This window comes from Haemaphysalis longicornis, unplaced genomic scaffold (genome assembly GCF_048455015.1).
Source record: "Haemaphysalis longicornis isolate Haplotype H1 unplaced genomic scaffold, Haemaphysalis longicornis Haplotype H1 scaffold_67, whole genome shotgun sequence".
Taxonomy (NCBI): domain Eukaryota; kingdom Metazoa; phylum Arthropoda; class Arachnida; order Ixodida; family Ixodidae; genus Haemaphysalis; species Haemaphysalis longicornis.
This window is the reverse complement of record NW_027526419.1, coordinates 786,776-807,069: the sequence shown is the minus strand read 5'-3', so window position 1 is coordinate 807,069 and position 20,294 is coordinate 786,776.

Sequence of the window (20,294 nt, the reverse complement as noted above, 5' to 3'; positions counted from 1 at the left end):
AAGTAATCGCCCTCATGAATACAAGGTTGTGCCTGTTTGATACTGGATGACAACGTACCGTCTGTAAACGGCAAACAAATTGCAGACAAACGAAAAACAAAACTAGGTTTCAGTGATCTCCTGCGTACTAGGAAATCGCAGAAACAGAATGAGAATTTAGAAAATAAAACCTCAAGTTTTCTTGTAATTTTTCTAGTTCCCACAATAAGCTAAAAGTGGCAGTGTTTAAAACACAATTTAGGAAATATTTCTTCGCTCCAATCATTTTTTCATTTAAATGGTCTGAGTTAAATTTCTTGCCTTCATGAAGATTGATGACCGGGTTGGGGAGAAATGTCGCCTCTGTTTAACCCCAAACATCGCCAAACAAATATTTTCTAGCACTATGTGTTCCCCCGCATTTTCTCCCGTAACGTGGGGCAGGAAAGAGCAGGCATATATAGTTGGCATGAAGGATAAATTTTGCAAATTACGAACGTGCATTCCAAACGACTGGTGCATAGTGGTTTAATCATTGGTTCGTACCAAAAGTGGTTAAAGTGCGCTTTGTCCCGTGTTATCGTCTTTCTGCTCTGTGCTCTCACGGTTCAAAGTTAACTCTAGCTATTCCGTAGCAACTAGCACCTACGGATTCCATGTTAAAGGGACCCTGCAACACTTTTTCAACTTTTTTAAAATCTGAAATGCTTGCAAAACTACTTCGATTAGGGGTGGCAAAGTACCTTGGCCAAAAATTACTGCTCTATGCCCATCAGATAACTTGGAAGCGCGTTCAAAAAAATTTTCTCTCTTTCCCGGTCATGACGTTCTTCGGAGGCCCGAATTACGTCACTTAGGCCACGTAGCGGCTGTTGGCCGGTTTTCCGTCAGTTGCAGTAGTGAAAACGTTTCGATAGCAACTTGAAATATAAAGCCACAAAAACAAAGCAGAAACAGAAGGCGTATCTGGTGCTACGAGCAAATCACGCTGTGCCGCTCCGTGCTGGCGATAACTGTAGCTTTCGCAGTGCTTCGAGACGCGAAGGAAAGAGGGAAAGCGTTTATCGAAAGTGTTGCAGGGTCCATTTAAAAAAACTCCCAAGCATTTCCCCGAGGGTGAACATGGTTAAGTGCGAATGCACGGGGTGATGCTATGAGGGGGAGTAAAGTTAAAATCCGTTGGCATTCGCCCGTGAGCGCGCGCGAGCCGACCCACGGAGGTCTGGCAGTTTATCGCTGCATATATAGGGGGGTACGCCGCGCCGAGCGCGCCGAGCCAGGTGGCTGAGAGAGGAGGCGAGCGCAAGGGGAGAGGGACAGCGGCGCACGGCAGCTGCAGCCGAGCGAGGGGGAGAGGAGAGAGTGTGACGTCACGGTGGAGAGAGAGGCGCGCGGCAGCTCCTGGGGAGAGGAGGCGCGCTGTGACGTCATACCATGACGTCACGGCGCGAGGAGCGGTGCGGGGAGCGGCGCGCACCCGCGCAGCCACGGCGAGGAGGCGGAGCGAGCGCGGTCACGTGGTGAAGTGACGTCACCGCGCCGTTGCTACCGACGCTCCTCTCCGCTCCACGCCGTTGCTAGGGAGAGGAGGACTGCGGACGCCGCCGCCGCCGCCGCCGCCGCCGGCGGTGGAAGGTTTGGGGTCGCTTATAAAGTGCATTCGCACTTAAAAAATGGCCCCGTCAACACAAGGTCAGTCTGCCACGGCAATGTGATACCGAGGGCGTCACCGAAGTCGAGGAAGGTCAGCTTTCGCTTCTTTGGCTTTACTGGAGTGCTAGTGGGTAATTACATTGTATAACATCAGGGGGACAGCGACAACGAATGCGGGGGCGACAGGAGCGCTGCACGTTTGGCGCCATTCACCCAAATAGGGATGAATGGGGATGGATAGGGGGTGAATAGGGGAATAATAGGGATGAATAGGGATGAATCAGCAGCTGACGTTATAAATGGACCCAATAAGCTCTGTGTTACGTGCAATCTTCGGTATTACTTCACCTGGTTGAACTGGAGCAGGAAAGAAGCGGTGACGTTGGCCCATTTTATGAGATCTTCCTTTGGGAGGTAGGGTCTGAGCATCTGTGCAGCTTTCGTCACTAACGAGAGGTGAATTTCAGACTCCGGATTAATTTTTGTAGGTTCATCAATGCTGTAAAAACCATGAAAAGCAGAGTAAGGTGGATGAATCTGAAAAAAAAGAGACAGGTAGTGTTTTTTAGGCCACGAACATTGCCACCGCCTCAGTAGGATACATTAATCTGAAAACCAAAAAACTGCCCCTTGGTGAATCAAAAGGGCGGATGTTGAGGACGACCTACTCCTCGGGAGGCAGAGAAAAAAACTTATTTCTGGTGAGCTCAGTCCTAGCGAGTCTCCCTTAGATGGGGAAGGCGCGCCAGGTAATCTTGAGAGTGGTGGTCAGAAGCTGTAGCTCCTGCCATCAGTGAACTGTGGTGACGTGAAGCATAGTTGGCAGTTTCAAACCCGTCTCTAAACGTCACGTTTGCGCTGCGTTCGTACAGTTGTCAGGAGCTATTTTATACGAAGTGAATTCAGAGGAATTGGACTTAACAACCCGGCTTTGTCTTCTTATCGTGGATTTCAAAGAAACAGAACTGCCGGAGATGCCACTTCTGAGGAATTGAAATAGAAGGGGGTACGCAGTATGCCACCGGTATTATCTCACCGTTAAGAACAGAGAATTCTGTTCTCCGGTCTCGTCCTCATTCACGTCGCAGCGCAAAAGCTCGCTGAGTCCAGCCGACAGCAGTACGTCCTCCATACTTTTGTGTGGATTCGAATCACTTCGTAGCAAGGGCCATCCACCGAAGCCTTTGTCTTCGAGCTCCTTCTTGACAAGCGCCAGCTCCTGCTCCTCTGTGAGAGCTGAAATCCGCGAAAACATTTGAAAGGCACTCGACTTTGTCAGGATCATTGATGAAAAGTAAACTATCTGGGACACCTTTCATGCGATGTCTTTGATTTATGGCATCATTTGAACAGTGACTCATTTGGGCACCACCTATACGGCCCTAGCGCCCTATAGGGCCCTAGTCGAGAATAGGGTCGAGAATAGTGCAGTCGAGAACTGTGCAGTCGAGAATTGTGCAGTCGAGACTCCACAAATTGCCGGCAATTTTTTGCGTGAGCACGACGTAAGCAATCAGTGACGTGCGGCACTATAGCAATGACGACATGCAGTGTAATTTGACGATTCACTCATAAAGATCGCAACCAAGGTATCAAATATTGTGCAAGAAAGATATAAAAACACTTTGCATGTACTATAAAAATTAAGACAGTAGCTGAGGCTGACAAGAAAAACACATTTCTGGAGGTCAAAATTGGCGTCAACACCACAAGGCGATCGAGTAACGTTGATCCAAAAGCGAGCGAAAGGCGGATGTCGAGCTAAAGAACATCGCACAATTTTTTTACCGTATCTATTTATTTCTTTCAATCGCTTTTAGTAACATAGCTGGGCTCTCTGCTTAAATGCAAGCTTTGTTGCGTTATCACCTTCCCTGGCGCCACCGCCGCCACGCCATCGTCTGCTGCTATATTACAAGTTTATGGCGTGATCACAGAAAAAGACGGCCGCGACCATCGCTTCTATGACACATAAGAGCAGCGAAGCGCTACGCCTGAAAACCGCGGAGCGCACCGATGCTGCCGATTCACTCATTCGCCAAGCTCGACTTCAATTAGCGCTGTAATGAACCAAAGAGTCACTTTTCTTTGTTATTTTTCTCTTGAGTTCGAGCATGTGACCCAACAGCTTACTAGGACGAGTGTGGACAAATGCCATGCATTGAGTTCTCTTTGTCATGGAGAGGCTTGTACTGCCCTATTATGTTGCGGTTACACCAAACAAATAATTTTTATTTTATTTCCATACATCAAAGCAAAATACTGCACGTTATTTGTATGCTCCATGTTCGCTGACTTGGAAGCAGTTGGAACTATAATTTGTTTCGGTAGGAAACATGCTTTAAACAGCGTGCATGCGAGACTGCGCCTGCTGCAAATTGGCGGACATTTCGCGGCGCCGAACGCCGGGGCAATTTTTTGCCCTATTTTGCTTGTATTTTGCGACAAAAACCGCCGCCATTTTCAAGCTGTTACGTAGCGTTGCGTCACTTTTACGCAGCCTGAAGTTGCCAATGCATGACGTAATCGTTTCCGCCAACTGTTTAAATTACGTCGTGCCTTCTCAGCCAATCACAGAGAGGGCGTGTATTACAGGCATTATTGTTGTTGAATAGCGAAGACAGCCCTACGTTGTCATGTCTAGTGCTTTTAGTCGGGTTTTTCATTGCCGGCCAAGAATTAGGAGCTTTCAGTGAAGAGAAATAAGGCAAACTTTAGAACTGGTGCCCGTAAACGTCATAAAACGTCAAAATGACGTCAACACACACAACCGCTGTGTCAACCGGAAGCACGTGACCAAAGGTGAAAGCCAATCAGACAAGACTTCCGGCAAATTACCGGCAATTTGTGCAGTCGTGAATAGGGCCCTCGGACTGCTTCGTTCGGCTCGTGGCTGCTGCCCTGATCAGCGATTCCTAACCTCTCGCCTTCAGAAAGTTCTTCGCCAATAAATCATCTTTCAGTATGCTCGTTAGGGCGTTTTTTACAGGTATTATAAAGCTACTATGAAGTGCGGTGCCTTTATCCCTACATGCCATTTTTTGCATTAAAAATGAACGCAGTTATCCGATCTTGTGTGTTTTTAGGGGAGTAAAACTTGAGATGTGCATTTCAAACCACTACAAAGTTTAGTTCCTTCCGTTTTAGCGTGGTGTACACAGTACGCTCTATCTTTTGTCCACTTCACATCGAAGCAGGAGAAATAGTTTTAATGGCCATTTTTCGTTTATGTCTTGAGCAGGAGTAACACCTTCAATCGCAATTTTATCTAGGTGAGGTGTGTTTCAAGGTAAAATCTGCCATTAATTCTATTTCACTGTTCACTTGTGCAAGTTTGAAAGTAATAATTTTGACAAAAAGCGACCTGTTATGCAGATTAAAATAAATATTTAGCTCTATCGTGAGGACTAGGCGTTTTTATTGAGCTCGCAAAAAGTTAGGATAGATATAAATCTGCAAGTAAATTGATTAAATGGATGCCTGTAAATATTACCGTGCTTCCTTCGTCCACAACTAGTATTCGCCACGGTTTATTCTTTCTTAAAGTATGTACCAACGAGCTCAGCAACAAGTTTTGTTAATTAAATTTACCCACGCCGCACACACATACACGCACACACGCACACGCACGCACACACACACAACACACACAACACACACACACACAACACGCACACGCACACGCGCACACACACACCCACACACAACACACAACACACAACACACACGCACGCACACACACAAACACACACAGATACACACGCGCACGCCCACGCACACGCGCGCGCACGCACACACATACAACACACACGCGCGCACAAATACAGACACAACCACAACACATACACACATATGCACGCACGCACACACAACACACACACGCACACACACAACACACATACACACGCACACGCACATGCAAGGACGCACACACACACGCACGCACACACACAACACACACGCACGCACGCACACACACACACACACACACGCAAGCACGCGCACGCACGCACGGGCACACGCACAAGCACATGCACGTACACACACACACGGAGAGGGAGACGCACGCACTCAAACAAGCACTCGCATGTATACACATATTGAGAGAAACAGGAAGATCGACGGCAATGAAATTTTGTATATGGTGTCTCGACAACAAAGAAAACTGTGGACAACGTTGCGGCCTCAGTCAGGCGGAAACACCTCCACAAGAATTGACTTTAAACTTCAAACACTTACTCTTATCCATGCAAGCCTTAAACAGCATGCCCGCTTTCTCGGTACTGTTCTTGGCTTCTGTAACATCTGGCATTCCCAAGAACATGGCTGAAAAAGAAGTTATCAAAACAAAGGAATAAATGCTGTTTCAGCTAATCTTTGTATTTGAGGGGAATATACAACAAGTTGCTTTGGAAATTACATTGACCAAGATATGTCTATTACCCACCGCGGTGGCTGAGTTGCTTAAGCCTTTGCTCAGCTGAGCACGAGGACGCGGGTTTGACTCCCGGCCGTGGCGGCCGCTTTTCCGATGGAGGCAAAAAGCAAAAAATGCCCGTGTGTATGAGATTTCGGCCCACGTTAAAGATACCCAGGTGGTCAAAATTAATGCGGAGCCCTCTACTACGGCGCGCCTCATCGCCTGCGCTGCGCCGGCGCGTTAAACCCCACAATCAATCAATTGCCAAAGATGTGTCTATTGTTCAATATTTTGTTCCCGAATTCCGTTTGTATATCAGCCAATTCTTCATGATAACCCTCTAACTCTGCTAGGTGAAAAAGCCAGAAACTGCTTGATAGACGACGATCTGCGTTGGGCTACTTAAACGCTGAAAGTATGGTGTGTCTGTCGACGTGGAATTCGTATCACCGACGCGGCCGATAACAGTTGTAAGGACTTTTAACAAGAAAAATAAGTGAGTTCTGCGCAGGTAAAACAACTAGCGCCAAAGAAAAGTCATAAGAATTTTGTATCGGCGAAGAAAGCAAAGATTGTATAACTCGTTTTATGGCATTGTGGAAACTGTGGCATAAAGAGAGAGAGAGAGAGAGATGACTTTATTTGATGCCCGAGATGGCTTCTGAAGGGTAGACGACTTGGACGGTCTCCCTCCCTCATCCGTCTGCCAGGATTCCTTGGATCCTCGCGGCGGCTTCGGCTATCCGGACTGCTGTCAGTCTGGATAGCCGAACTGACAGCAGAGATCAGAGTTATCATGGTTATCATGAGTACCATGGTTAGCAAGATTAGCATGGTTATCAGAGAACGGTCGTTCTCTGATAACCATGCTAATTTTTGTACCCGTATAAATGTTCTTTCTTTCCAAAAATAAACAGTTGTTAGTCAGCGCCCGTGTTTGTCGCCTCTACTCTTAGTCCCGTCCCTGCGCTGTTCAATTTCATGCAATGAACCAACTAGCCCAGTTACAAACCCTCCTACTCTTCCGGCGGGGTCTTTGATCGGGGTGTCATGGTTCAGGGTGAATCTGCCAACAAATTGTAAAGACAAGGCATGCGCCAATACAGGCCAAACGGAGCCCGTCGATCCGGAGGCCAGGTGAGGGTGACAGCTGGCGTAAGAGCAGCCCCGACGCGAATCCTTCGTAGCGCCACCTCCTCACGGCGGGTGAGCCCCGCAGGGGGTTTGATCCACACGGTGGAATAAGTGCGCGTGTGGAGCGCCGAAGGTCTTCTTTGTCAGTGACGAATTTCAAAATTGCTTCGTCTGGAAATAAGGTCAGTGGATGCGTCGTGGGAGGTATACGAGTCGCCGCATCCGCCTGCTGCTATCCAGGGGTCAACGTCCTGTGGGCCCAAGTAATCTTCACTCTGAACCTAAGGGTCGCAGCTTTCGCGTGGATGGTTTAGGATATGGGCACTTGATGGGCACTTGGGCACTTGAACCGTCCGAGACCTTCCGGAGGAGGTTTCGGACGGTTTGCGTTAAAGCCAAGAAGTGGACGAACTAGGCAACGGTGCGAACGAGAAAAGTGTGGCAGCGGCGTATAGGGCAGTGACAAGTGCTGCTGACAAAAATGGAGCCTATTAGAGAAGGCCGATACTACCGGGCGAAAGAATGGAAGCCCTGGGGATGAGTGGGATGATGGGGAGAACGAAAGAGCAGGAGCGGGCTGCATGAGATACAGTCAGTATGGTTCCTAGAAATATTTCTAGGGACCATACGGACAGCGTCGGAGGAGGAAGCGAGGGGCACGCGGCCAGGCCATCGTCCGCCCCCACCCAACGCAAGCTTGGGTGGGAACGGACCGATATCGCATCAGCTCTGGCTCCCTAGTCGAACCGCCAACCTGTGCTTTGGCGGCCCCAGCGGTAGCGGTCGGGTGCCCGTTGCCTCTTTCTCCCGCAGCAATGATTTCTTGGCTTCAGGCTGCCTACTGCTGCGTTAGGTGCGTAGGATCCATGTCGGGATGCACGGCGGAACGACGACGCCGTCCTTCATAGACCGCGCTCCGACGCGGACACCACCGCCGCCATGCCAGACAACTACGGCTACCCACGCGCGACAACGACGCAACGTCCACGCCACGTGAGGGCCGCCGACCGCGGTAGGCGACCTAAATATTTTTGCGTAATACAAAATTTGAAAATTTGTTAGGGTCGGTTGTATTTTTAGTTTTCTCCACACGTTCTGACTCAAATATGCCTAAAGGTTTCTTCTGCACAGATACAAAGTTTCAAACTCGGTACGCGGGTGTTCATTTTGGTTGAAATGCAAATACTGGCATACCTTTTATTCTATGTTTCACAATGTGCAACAGTTTTGTCATTGGCGAATGGCGATGGCCTTGTTTCATTCGCTTCCCGCAGGCGTACAAGTAAAAGTTGTCACAAGGGTCTAGCGTTTCGTCGATGAACGACAAGATAACTTTGGCTGAAATAGAGATAGTGCAGTCACTATTAGTACAAAACTACGGAATGTGAGCGAGTTACTCAATAGCACTTGTCAAATCGCTTTTCCCCGCAGTATTTCTGATGTCTCAGCCACAGGAACACGCAATATTCAAACATAGAGTGTTTCTTGTAAAGGGGTATTCACACGACGGAGAAATCCGCGTGTGGTTCCTGGGAGTGATCGCCACGTGATCCCTACGTCACGGCTTCTCTCCGGTGCACTGCTCCGATCGGAGGTCGGAGCTTCTGCTCGCGAGCTACTAACGATCCTACTCTTGGTGGCGGAGGCGGCGGGATTTAGTCTGCTCGTCGGGCAGCTGGCCGCGACTCAAGCTCTGGACGCACAAACGCGGTGTACACACGACAGCCGGACTAAGGGAACGGTCGCTGGGTGAGCGGCAGCCGCGGCCGCGAAGTGGTGCAAGCCGGCGCGGGTAGCTGGAGCGACAGCTTGATATCGCTCCCCAAGGCGCAAACAAAGCTGCGTATAGGAGAAAGGGGGAAATGATGTGATGAAAAATTGCATTAGAAAGCGTCATCTGCGCCGCTTGCGAGAGCGGCAATCGAATATTCACCGCAGTGTTAAGACTAACATCCGTATGCGGGCCTGTAGGCGCACCGGTCGGCTGCTCCCAGCGCGCGTATCCCCACCCACCGCCTCGCGCGTCTCGCGCCGTTCTCTACGCGTTGCTACACGCGGCAGCGCCTGCATCGCATCCACGGCCAATTTTTGGGCGGCTGACAAGATCAGTATGTAAGGGCTTTAGCAGAAATTGCCGCCGTCACGGAATCGGCGGTGCTACGGCAGCTCTGCTTTAGAGATAGGCGACTTCAAACAGTAATGTCCGCCCGACAGTCACATCCTCCGTATGAGCGAAGGAGCTGGCCGAGCGGAAGACCGCCTGCAGTGACGTCACGACATCCCCGGGATTTCTCCGCTGAAAGGCGCCGTCGTGTGAATACCGCTTGAAGGGTAGTCGTTATTTGAACGCGGGAATTTCAAAATTACGTTACTCGTTGCATGGTGCTTTGTTATGCCTTCTTTGATTCGCAGAATCTCCAGTAGGAAAACCACGTTTAGATACCGGATTTTCACGCGCCATTGTGTTTGAACTTCTTTAACCCGTATATTTTGTGGGAAGTTTGGAGAAAGGCTTGTTTTATACCGTCTTATGTTGGAATGCGGGATGCCTCACCTTTGTGGAGTTCCCAGCCACAACTATGTGCGTAGACGTGAGACGAACTGCGCAGGTAGAGCAGAACCTTTTCTATTCGTACCTTGTGGTCTGGTATTTGGCTAATGAACTGGTAACCGCAGGGTGGCGTGCTCCTTCTACAAACTTTTTTCATGAACGTCACTGCAGAATGGTCGACAAAGGTCTCCCCGCACCATTATCCGCGGGAAGGAATTGCCGTAGTAGGAATCTTGTAGAAGTGCCGCAAACGCCCTCACGCCGAAACTCTACTAACGGAATCACCAAGAGCGAATGATGCCGCTTGCTCTTGCGCTGTGGGACGCAGACGCGCTAATATGCTTTTCTTTGATTTTTGTAATTATAATCAAGCACTGAAGGACACTTCACACCAACCGCTGAATTGAGGTTAGTTTGTACTAGGATGTGACTTTTACATGTTTTGTGGAAAAAAAATGTAAAAGTCTCATGATCTTATTGCATGGCGTTTGCAAAGGGTAGTCTGTTAACCATTGCGAGAACTTAACAAGTACTCTTTTTATGCAGCTTTTTTTTGTTCCAGCGAAGTATTTCATATGCATACACACTCATATAAACTTTGGACTGACAATCAATACAAAACAAATAATGAAATACCTAATCGCAAGGTGTTCTATAGATCAAAAAATAGCTGCACGAGTGTTCCATCATAGAAGACTGCTTCGTACGTTGTTACACGTGTTCAGAGCATTAAAAGCCTATTACAGGTCAAGCACATGTACATAAAGGAACCATCAGAAGAGTACATGCATAAAAACACCGAGTATTCGGTACAGTTTACAGCAACATCGAACAACTTCGCATGAAAAATTTTCAAATTTTCCTCGCTTTTATAGTGTGCATAAATATGGTTGGAAGACGGAATATTGTCGGAATAACGCTTGCAAACCTCGCTCCTTGCAGACGTCTGTGGTACAAACAGTTTTCTGTTCAAGCGAGCCTGTAAGAAGACAGAATATAAAATTTTTGTTGAGTATGGCGACCTCAGGTTGAGGACGTCGTGTGTTCTGGGGAATATTCACACCAAAGTACATATTTTAAAAGCTTGAGGATCAAAAGTACGAAATTTATACAAATGTTAAAATTGATATAAAAGTTTTATCACTGAGCTCTCACAAAATGTACCGTCTTGCGCAGTCAACAACGGTTTCAACTGCCGGATGCAATGAATCAAACACACCATGTCATGATAAAAATTGACAAATAGCAACCTGGATGTTCAGGTTTAGGGCCGATTCGAAATAAAATATAGGAGTGGTTTTTGACGAAGTTCAACGCCTCTTAATATTAGAAATCCCGCAACCTAAATTCCGGCATTCTACACTTATAGACAACAATCCGTCAGGGACAATTAATATAACCTACAATCAGTAAGGCTGCAACCAGTGACGCCATTTACAACACAACTTTCTCAAACTACCCACACACAAAAAAATACTTCCTCATTTCTCCCTGTCAAAATATCAAGCCACATACACGGAAGACTGCACACAGAATTAAACAATTACGCAATTGTCTTTAGCATAGCATCATAAGTGTGCGCATCCAATTTTATCACTGAAAATAACCCCACCTAACGTATAATCTCCTCAACTCCCGCCCACACGAACTCTACCCCTAAGAACCTGCCCTTTGAGCAGTTAGAGTCCTCGCTGACTAGATTCGCACCAAAGCTTCAACCAGCGCTGGTGCAACAAGCCCTTCTTTGACGCAGGCTCGCGGCCTTTATCACCCATCCCTGTCTTCATGCTCTTTTGCTCAATTAAATGTTAATTCCTCTACGAGACAGCAGTTCTGTGGCTCAGAAACAAGTTGAATGTTCAGACAAACTGTGAAACACTATTCCTTCGTATTTTGAGGTAGATATTTTGTCCGCGTATGGCGAAAACCGTTAGATTCATTTGCACCCTCTGAAAAGCAAAAGGGAATCTTGTCTACACTACAGATTCTTTCCAGGAACGCCTAGTGCTTGTATTACGGACCCCCCGTTTGAATCAAAATTTCCGATTTTGTTAAACAAGAATATAGTTACTTTGTTATATTTTGCTTGCTCTGAGCCCTCTAGTGACATCAAACCTCCTAAATGCATCAAAAACGAGTATCAAATTGTGAATGCACAAAATGCAAGGCGTTAGGAATGTTGTCGCAACACTTCTGAGTGCGCCATTTCTAAGGCGAAAAACTTATGTTTTCAATGGCTCAAAATAATACGCTGCTGTTGTCCGATCAAGAATATGGCCACCGCAGTTAAGAGCAAAGAAATAAAAAAAAAACAGGTGAACGATCTTAGGGGATTCGAGCCCTAGTATACACAGAAGGAGCCGGGTGGTCTATCTTTTCTTTTTGACGCTATTTGACGTAAACAAAGCCACAGTACAGAAAAATGAAACCACTATCTAAAACTGGTAAATAACGTATGTATAATTGGGCACCTATGAAAAAATGCCAGAGGCTGAAAAGAACTATGAAAACGAAAAACTATCGAATGGTGGTCAGAAAGTGGAGATTGTGTTCTTACACGTCATTTTTAGTTGTTTCTTCATACTATCCCTGAGAAGTACTAAAATCAGAGCTAGCTATATGTGGAAAAGATTTTAATGTTGAACCTATGCTTTCATTTTGTCCCATCTCTTCGCTTGTTTCTAAGGAGGGGGTAATGGTGTTTTGGAGGAAGTTTCCACATATGCAAAGACCATAATAAATTACGCCATCATCCTTCACAAAGAAAGGGAAACCTTTCTGTGTCTGAAGAGCTGCAAAACGGTTTCCAATTTTTCGTGTATAGATGCAGAACATTGCGAAGGTCTTCCTTTGGTAGCTTACGACAAAATTTTCCTTATTTTTCTTTGCTTTGGACGGAGAGAAATTTGCTTGAAACTTAACTTACTTCGGTCGACTGAAAACAGTTTTCCTTGCGAAAGCATGAAGAGTTGAACGGTAGTCATAAAACAAGCGAAGTAAGCATTCAGCATCTGTAACATAAAGAGATGCGAAAAAACAAGCTTTTGTAGTTTGACCAATACCGCTTTCTCAGTTTTGGTCTTCGCTAACAAAGTAAATATCAATACAGAACTAAAATGTTGGATTCACCAAAGCACTCCTTGAGTAGAAAATTCGATAGCGTCACGTTTTAATTGTCGCATGTGCCCTATAATTATGAGCATCGTCCTTTTTTTGCACCCTTTTCCGTCTGCACGCGCTTACACCCTGTTATCTAAATCGAAATTTTTTCGTATAACACACATTGTGCCATTCTTGAGTTGGGGTTAATCGAGTTTAATTTGTTTTTTTCACGAGCGCGAAGCTAGCGCGCCATCTCTTGTGTAATCCCAATGATCACAGGATTCAGCTGATGCCACATGTTGATGAAACTGTAGCACCTCAAGCAGCGGAAATATTTTGTGGAAATGTTCTTCGTTTGCAACCGAATTTCTATTTCTAATTAATATTCCAGTTGTAGGTAGGCAGGCTCAGGAGGTCTTCTTGGTGAACGGTTCTGTGTTAAAAGCCATCGTACTGGTTAAATCCAAAAACGTTTGAATTTTTAACTTTGAACGCATTGAACCTGCACCTGAGCTACGGGGCGGTTCAGAGGGGTGGGCTCCGGATTAATTTTGAGCTCCTTGGGACCCTTAACCTTGCGCCACAATCCCGACGTACGGGAATTTTCGCTTTTCTCTTCCATCTGAAAAGTAGTCACTGGGACTGGTATTAAAGGGACCCTGCAACACTTTTTTCAAATTTTTGAAATCTTAAACGCTTGAAGAACGTAGTCACCCAACACACCCAGTACTTATATTAGCCGTCGCAAAGTACCTCAGCCAAAAATTACTGCTGTATGCCAATCAGATGACTCAAAAGATTTTCTCTCTTTCACGGTCTTGACGTTCTTCGACGGCTCGAATTACGTCATTAAGGCCATGTAGCCGCTGTTGGCCGGTTTTCCTTCCGTTGCAGCAATGAACGCTTCTTGATAGCAACTTTAAAAATAAAGCCACAAAAACAAAGCAGAAATGAATGGCATATCTGGTGCGTCGAGCAAATCACGCAGTGCCGCTCCGTTCTGGCGATAACTACAGCTTTCGCAGTGGTTCCAGACGCGAAGGAAAGCGTGAAAGAGTTTATCAAAAGTGTTGCAGGGTCCCGTTAATCCCCGCGTCCTTGGTCTCAGGCAGTGATTTCCCTACACCCCCCCCCTAGGGGGGGTGTAGACCCCCCCTAGTTTTTCTGGACACCCCCCCTTGAATCCCCAAATTTCACTCTTGTCAGTCCTAGTATGGACCTTTTCCACTTCGACTGAGGCCACCTTTGACTTGAACTAAGTCCAGTAAACACACATATAATTTACTTTCTTCATTGATTCGATGCCGTTCTTTGCTTACAACCGTAATCTTTGCAGAAGCTCTTTCAGCATGTACATTTAAAATGGGCAATTTGGCCAGGCGAAGCGCTACGGAAGCTAATCCTGGCGTTTTAATAAATCGGGATCGTACAATCGGTGCCTGATTTATAAGTGCTGCATAATTCGTGTACTACCTAAACATTGTTTCAAGAACTCAAATTTCGTCACTGGCCCTGGTAACAAGTTCGAAAATGTCCTTATACGCTGAAAAATGGCGAGAAATTAAAAAAAAACTGAATACGGACCTTTCATGGTAAAAAATGAATTTCTCTAAATTTGTTTTTTTCTTAGATTGAATAGAAAGCACCGCCTCTCAGGTGCATATATATATATATATATATATATATATATATATATATATATATATATATATATATATATATATATATATATATATATATATATAGAAAATGAAAAACGTACGTCACGGGGATGATCGTTTGGTTAACAGACGTCTATTATTTAACTAGTGGGATAAAAAAACAGCTTTTCTAGTTTATGAACCCCCCCCCCCCCCCAGAGCCATTGAGACACCCCCCCTTGATTCGATGCCTGGGGAAACCCCTGGTCTCAGGAGAACAGCTCCGTACCAGTAGAACACACTGCTGGGCAAGTTGGTGGATATTTGGTAAAACTTCGAGCGATTCAACACGGACAAAAGAAACACGACAAACACAAGCGCTTGTGTTTGTCGTCTTTTTGTTGTCCTCGTTGAATCGCGGTCTACGTTTTACCTAACTCCGTACCAACGGAGCCCAAAGCCATAGCAACGTTTAGTCAGTTGTAGGCGTGAGTCCTCCGTGTCGTTAGAAATGTCTGCTGGCTTCGCATTCTGGAGGCCGCGAGTTTCACACCGAGGCCCAAGTTTACATAATGTTCTTTCAGACCCAATTACTTAACTTTCTTTTTATGAGCTTCTGTGAGAAATATGTTATCACCCCGAGCCCTGTTTCCGTCGTCCACCGAAAACATTGTTTGCCATTTGTCGGCCACTTGTGGTTCCATGTGTTGGCAATGACTCGGGAATGTCGACCTCTGGTCTTAACTATCGCTTTCGCCTGTAAAACCTCATAAAACTCTCGATGTGGCAGTAGCTGCTTTGAAACGGCTGAAATGTTTCAGATGCGACGCTCAAAGGGAACGACTGAATCTCACTGCGTGCAACGTTATGTCTGCGACAATTCTCCACAGAGGGTGAAAAAGAAAAAGTTGCGTCATAATTTTTAAATTAGTAAAGAGTCGCAATTTACACTTGTGTAATCACAACGAGCCTACGTCGCCTTCAGATCGAGGGCTTAGAGGGCCACGTCACATCAAGGGTTTTAGGTATCGGTATAAGATATTCTTGTCGATGTCGATGTTTGTCGATATTTGTCGACAGACTGAGGAGGCTGCTTATCGACCGTAGAAGAAAACACAGTTTTGGAGCTGAATGTTTGTGAAAGCACAATTATACCCTTCGGTGCCGTGCTAGCCTGCTGAATGCTGATGATGACCTAATCTTTTAATTTTAAATATTGAAAATACATTTTCTAAGGAAGAATGGCGCCGAATTGTGCGAGTTCACTTAAAAATCCCTTCCAGGTTTTCCAACTAGTTTTTTGCTCCACTAGAATATTGTCCTGATGGTGTAACTGCAGAAATTACTATGGCTATAAAACAACGTTTCCTTTTCATACCTGAAATGAAAGTGCAACTTTCATTGACAATATACACACGTGCCTAAAAAGGCCTATAAGCGATACGGTACAGATAGAGTAGTCCACAATGCACAAGTATTAAGACTGTGTCTAGCGGTAGTCTCCTAGAGGTTCTGGTGTAAGGGAAAGTTACAAACACCAACAAAGTATCCTTGTAAATAATGATTTCTAATGCTAGCTTTATCACTTGCTCTCATGCGGCAATGCTAGAAAAAAAAACAAAGTTGCTGACTCATTTTATATGAAAGAAAATGCCTGTGCTTAGAAAATCGGGTAAGCCTGTTGCGACAGGTCGGCTTCAACGGCCGCCGGCATGAGAAAACTATTGGTTTAAAAATTCAATACGAATTCGTAAGGTACTAACCTTTATGTTATGATGAAACAAGCGCTTCCAGACTGAAGCTTTCAAGAAGAGAACTTCACTTGATCTTGCAATGGACGATCGGCATGTCCCTTATTTCAGCGGACAGTCGAACAACTCACAGAAAATTATTCGCGGTGTACGTGACTTTTACCCGGAGAAATATCGTTTCTGGTGAAAATCCTACGGTCGAAAATATCGCCTTGCCGGGTGTTTGAAGTGTAATGTTACCTCCAAGCGCATTCAACGATTATATTGCCATTCCTTCTCAAATGTCGACTGTCAAAGGGAGAACACGTGCAGTGAACAGGAATCATTACTTCACATCAGGAATGTTAACAAGGTCGGTACTTCCAAATGCAGTTTTTGTTATTACGCGTGAAAGCCCTTCTTGGTCCATTGTAAGACCAAAGCATCTAGAAACGTCTCTGGATCATTGTCGTGCGAAGGAAATTTGACATCCACCTTATTCCACCCGTGCGGTTACAAAGAATAGCTACATAGCTTTCTCGTTGAATGAAAATTCGTCATTGTCCAGGATCACCTGGCTTAGGACAATGACCCTGGATCAGGACTAATTTTTCAACTGCGAAGTCTCCGAGTGAGCTGTATAGCTTTCCATTATAGAAGAATGACTGTATTTGTTTATTTATTTTACTTATTCATGATACCCTCATGTCAAAAAGCATTGCAGAGTGGAGTGCGGGTCGGCGCGTTAAACCCTAAAATCAATCAATCAATCAATCAATCAATCAATCAATCAATCAATCAATCAATCAATCAATCAATCAATCAATCAATCAATCAATCAATCAATCAATCAATCAATCAATCAATCAGAACGGGTGGTTTCCGTAAAATTACGAGTTATGGAATTCCCGTTCGCAGAAAACGGACACCTTACATTTCAGCTCGCACGGATGTTTATTTATTTAGGTACCCTCAGGGACAGAGGCATTAGAGAGGGGAGTGGGTTACAATAGTTACAAACATATTATAAAACAGAGCAGAAAAATAACAAACAGAACAAAACCAGGAAAATGCAATGTGCTTCAATGCTTCTGATTATACAATGTTAGCTAAAGCAGTTGTGAAAAGTCGCTGGTCCGAAATTGTTGCCGTCAGTGAGGGTAGGTGGTTCCATTCTTGTGATGTACGCGGTATGAATGACTGGAAAAGGAGTTAGTTCTGCAGGACGGCAAGCCGACTTTATGGACATAATTAATGCGAGCTGAAATGTACCGAGGAGGCAGAATGAGTTCGTCGCGTAGCTGGCTGTGATAAAAAAAAGCTTAGGAAAAAGACAAAGGCGAAGGATTTTTCTAAGAGATGATAAGGAAGGTAATCCGAGGCTGGATTTCATAGTGCTTATACTAGCAGTCCGGTTGTAGTTAGAAAGTATAAAACGGACAGAGTTATTGTTGACCATTTCAAGTGAGTGTTCCGCAATTGAGGCCAAGACGTCCGTATTACGGATTTCCCGTAATACTGAAACTCTCCCTTTTTTAAATTACGGAAAGTGCTCGGCAATACACTACCTTCATGTTTTCCGTAAACCAGAGAAGTTTTATATTACAGTGTATTCCAACAGTAACGTAAGCATTTGGGTTGTAAGCATTCCTAGTGCCCCTTGCCTATAGTGGATATACAAAATGCTTATTCATACCAAAAATCGTAACTGACCGGAATGACAGCGCACGCTCTCATTATAGTCATCATCAGTCTACTCAGGTTCACTGCAGGACGCAGGCCTTTCCATTGACCTCCAAATGCTCCTGCCCTGCGGTGCTCAAGTTCACAATTTACGGGCGAATATGCTCATTTCATCCCTCCATCGGGTTAATGGTGTTTCCTTATTCTACTTTCATCTCTCGTTATCAACTCAGTTATTAAACTCGGTTATCAGTTTCCACGTTCTTATTTAGGCGAAGCTTTCTACGCCTGATAGCGAAGTTGCCCGAAAGTGCGCTGCCGAAAAACCAACTTACTCTTACGGTGATGATCGTGGGTGAAGTGAGAGAGTTGAAAGAAACTTTAGGTTTTCTCCATTCGCAAGTCTTTCTCTTCAAAGTCTAAAATCAAAATCAGAAATTCAAATCGTTACGCCCAAACTCGCTGCAGGAAAACCAACTTATACAAGCGGTTTCCACTAAGTCGCATAGGGGCCTCAATAAAAAGAAAATGCCTCGCGGCATGAAGCCGACGTCTATCCGTTTACGCCCTTCCGACACGGTCGAAGAGGTTTGGATATCGGACTTTAATTATGACTCCGGCTGTACGGTAGTAAGGCTTGCGTTTTAACTAATTGATTGATTGATTGTGGGGTTTAACGCGCCGACGCAAAGCAGGCGAGGAGGCGCGCGTCGGCGCGTCTGTGAGGCGCGTCGGCGCGTCTCGCGGCGAGGAGGTGCGCCGATTAATTTTGACCACCTGGCGACCTTTAACGTGCGCTGAAATCTCGTACAGACGGTCTTTTTCGCTTTTCGTATCCACCAGAAAAGCGGCCGCCGAGGCCGGGAATCGAACCCACGACCTCGTGCTCAGCAGCGCAACGCTTTAGCCACTGAGCCACCGTGGTGGGTACGTTTTAACTATCTTAGTTCTCTTAAGAAAGGGTCTTTGAATTTTCCTCCTTTGTTGCACGCATAAAAGTATCCGGTATTATTTTTAATTTGTACTGCAAAGTAACAATGGGCCTCTAATTTTTGCACATAGCCCATGCTCATGTGACTGGCGCACGCTTTTTTGTAAACAATTGAACACTTTTTCCTGTACTGCCGCGGTTTTTCTTTCATTCGGAAACGGTATCTAGCCGCACCAATTCAACGTATTGGCCTTCCTCTGTTGCTGCCGGTGCTTCTTTGGTTCGGGGCCACATCCCTGGGGTTTTGTCATAGAGGGACTATTGCGGCCATTCACGCGTACATATCAGAGACCACATGCATGTCCTGCTAACCCGGTCAAACTTTTTTAGCCCTTTCTCCCAAAAATGACATCATTCACTGATTCTTCTTTAGATCTATTATATAATTCGGTAGCCGTTTCCCCCTTGGACATATTTTTATTCAACCAGCCCAAATATTGTGTGGCCCGTACTGTATCCATACGTTGGGATGCAAAAATGGAGGTCATTTTTTTTCTGGGGGTTTCTAAAATGCCACTGTGCTTTTGCTCGTCAACTAATATGGTCATTTTACGCCGCTGCATAGTTATGGCTTTTTCTTCTGACGGATTCAGAATTCAGTGACAAGCGCCGTCGGAAGGTGAATTTCTCATGCCCTGAAGTTTGGTAGACTCAAGTTACCTGAGCCGGCATCGAAATCGGGTTCTTCCCTTCATGACATCTCATCACGAAAGGCACCGACACGGCCCGCAGCCGCGTAGGCAACACTACTCCGTTTCGCGTGGGATTATTTTTGTGAGTCTGTTGTGCCTTAGTTGCCACGCCAATCCCAGTTTTACGACCTTATGTCCCCCGAAAATTCACCAGAAAAACGCCTGACATCAACTGAACGAGTAAGCGGGTAGGGGCCCCGCTGCCCAAACATTTTAAAAACGGGGGCCCTCATGGCCAGGGGCCGACTATAGATTCTCGCAGGCAGAACGTGCCATTGGCTATGCTGAGCAACTTTTTTATAGTCCACCATTGGGTCCCTCTTTGTCCACATGGCATAGAGTTTCATACTAATGTATTCTAGAGAGAAATCTGGCGCCACTGTCTACGCGAGCAGCGCTTCAGCGAGCATTCCGTAATGTAGCGGGGCGGTGCCTTCCACTTGTCCTTGGCATTGCTCATAAACGGGCTGAAAGTTGGTTCTGGCTGCAAAAAAAGCCACAACATTACTGTTAAAGAATATTGAAATTTAATTTGTTTCGTTATACTAAAAGCAAGCTTTAAAAAGATTTATTTGTTAGTGATTATTCGGAATATTCAAGCACGATGAACAAGAAAAAAAATGACTGCCTTTTTTGTTGATTTGGCTTCGAGACAAATAAAAAAGCCATATGGCTAGCTAAGCCAAGTGGGCGAGGAACGTCCCTAGCTATAACTGTGC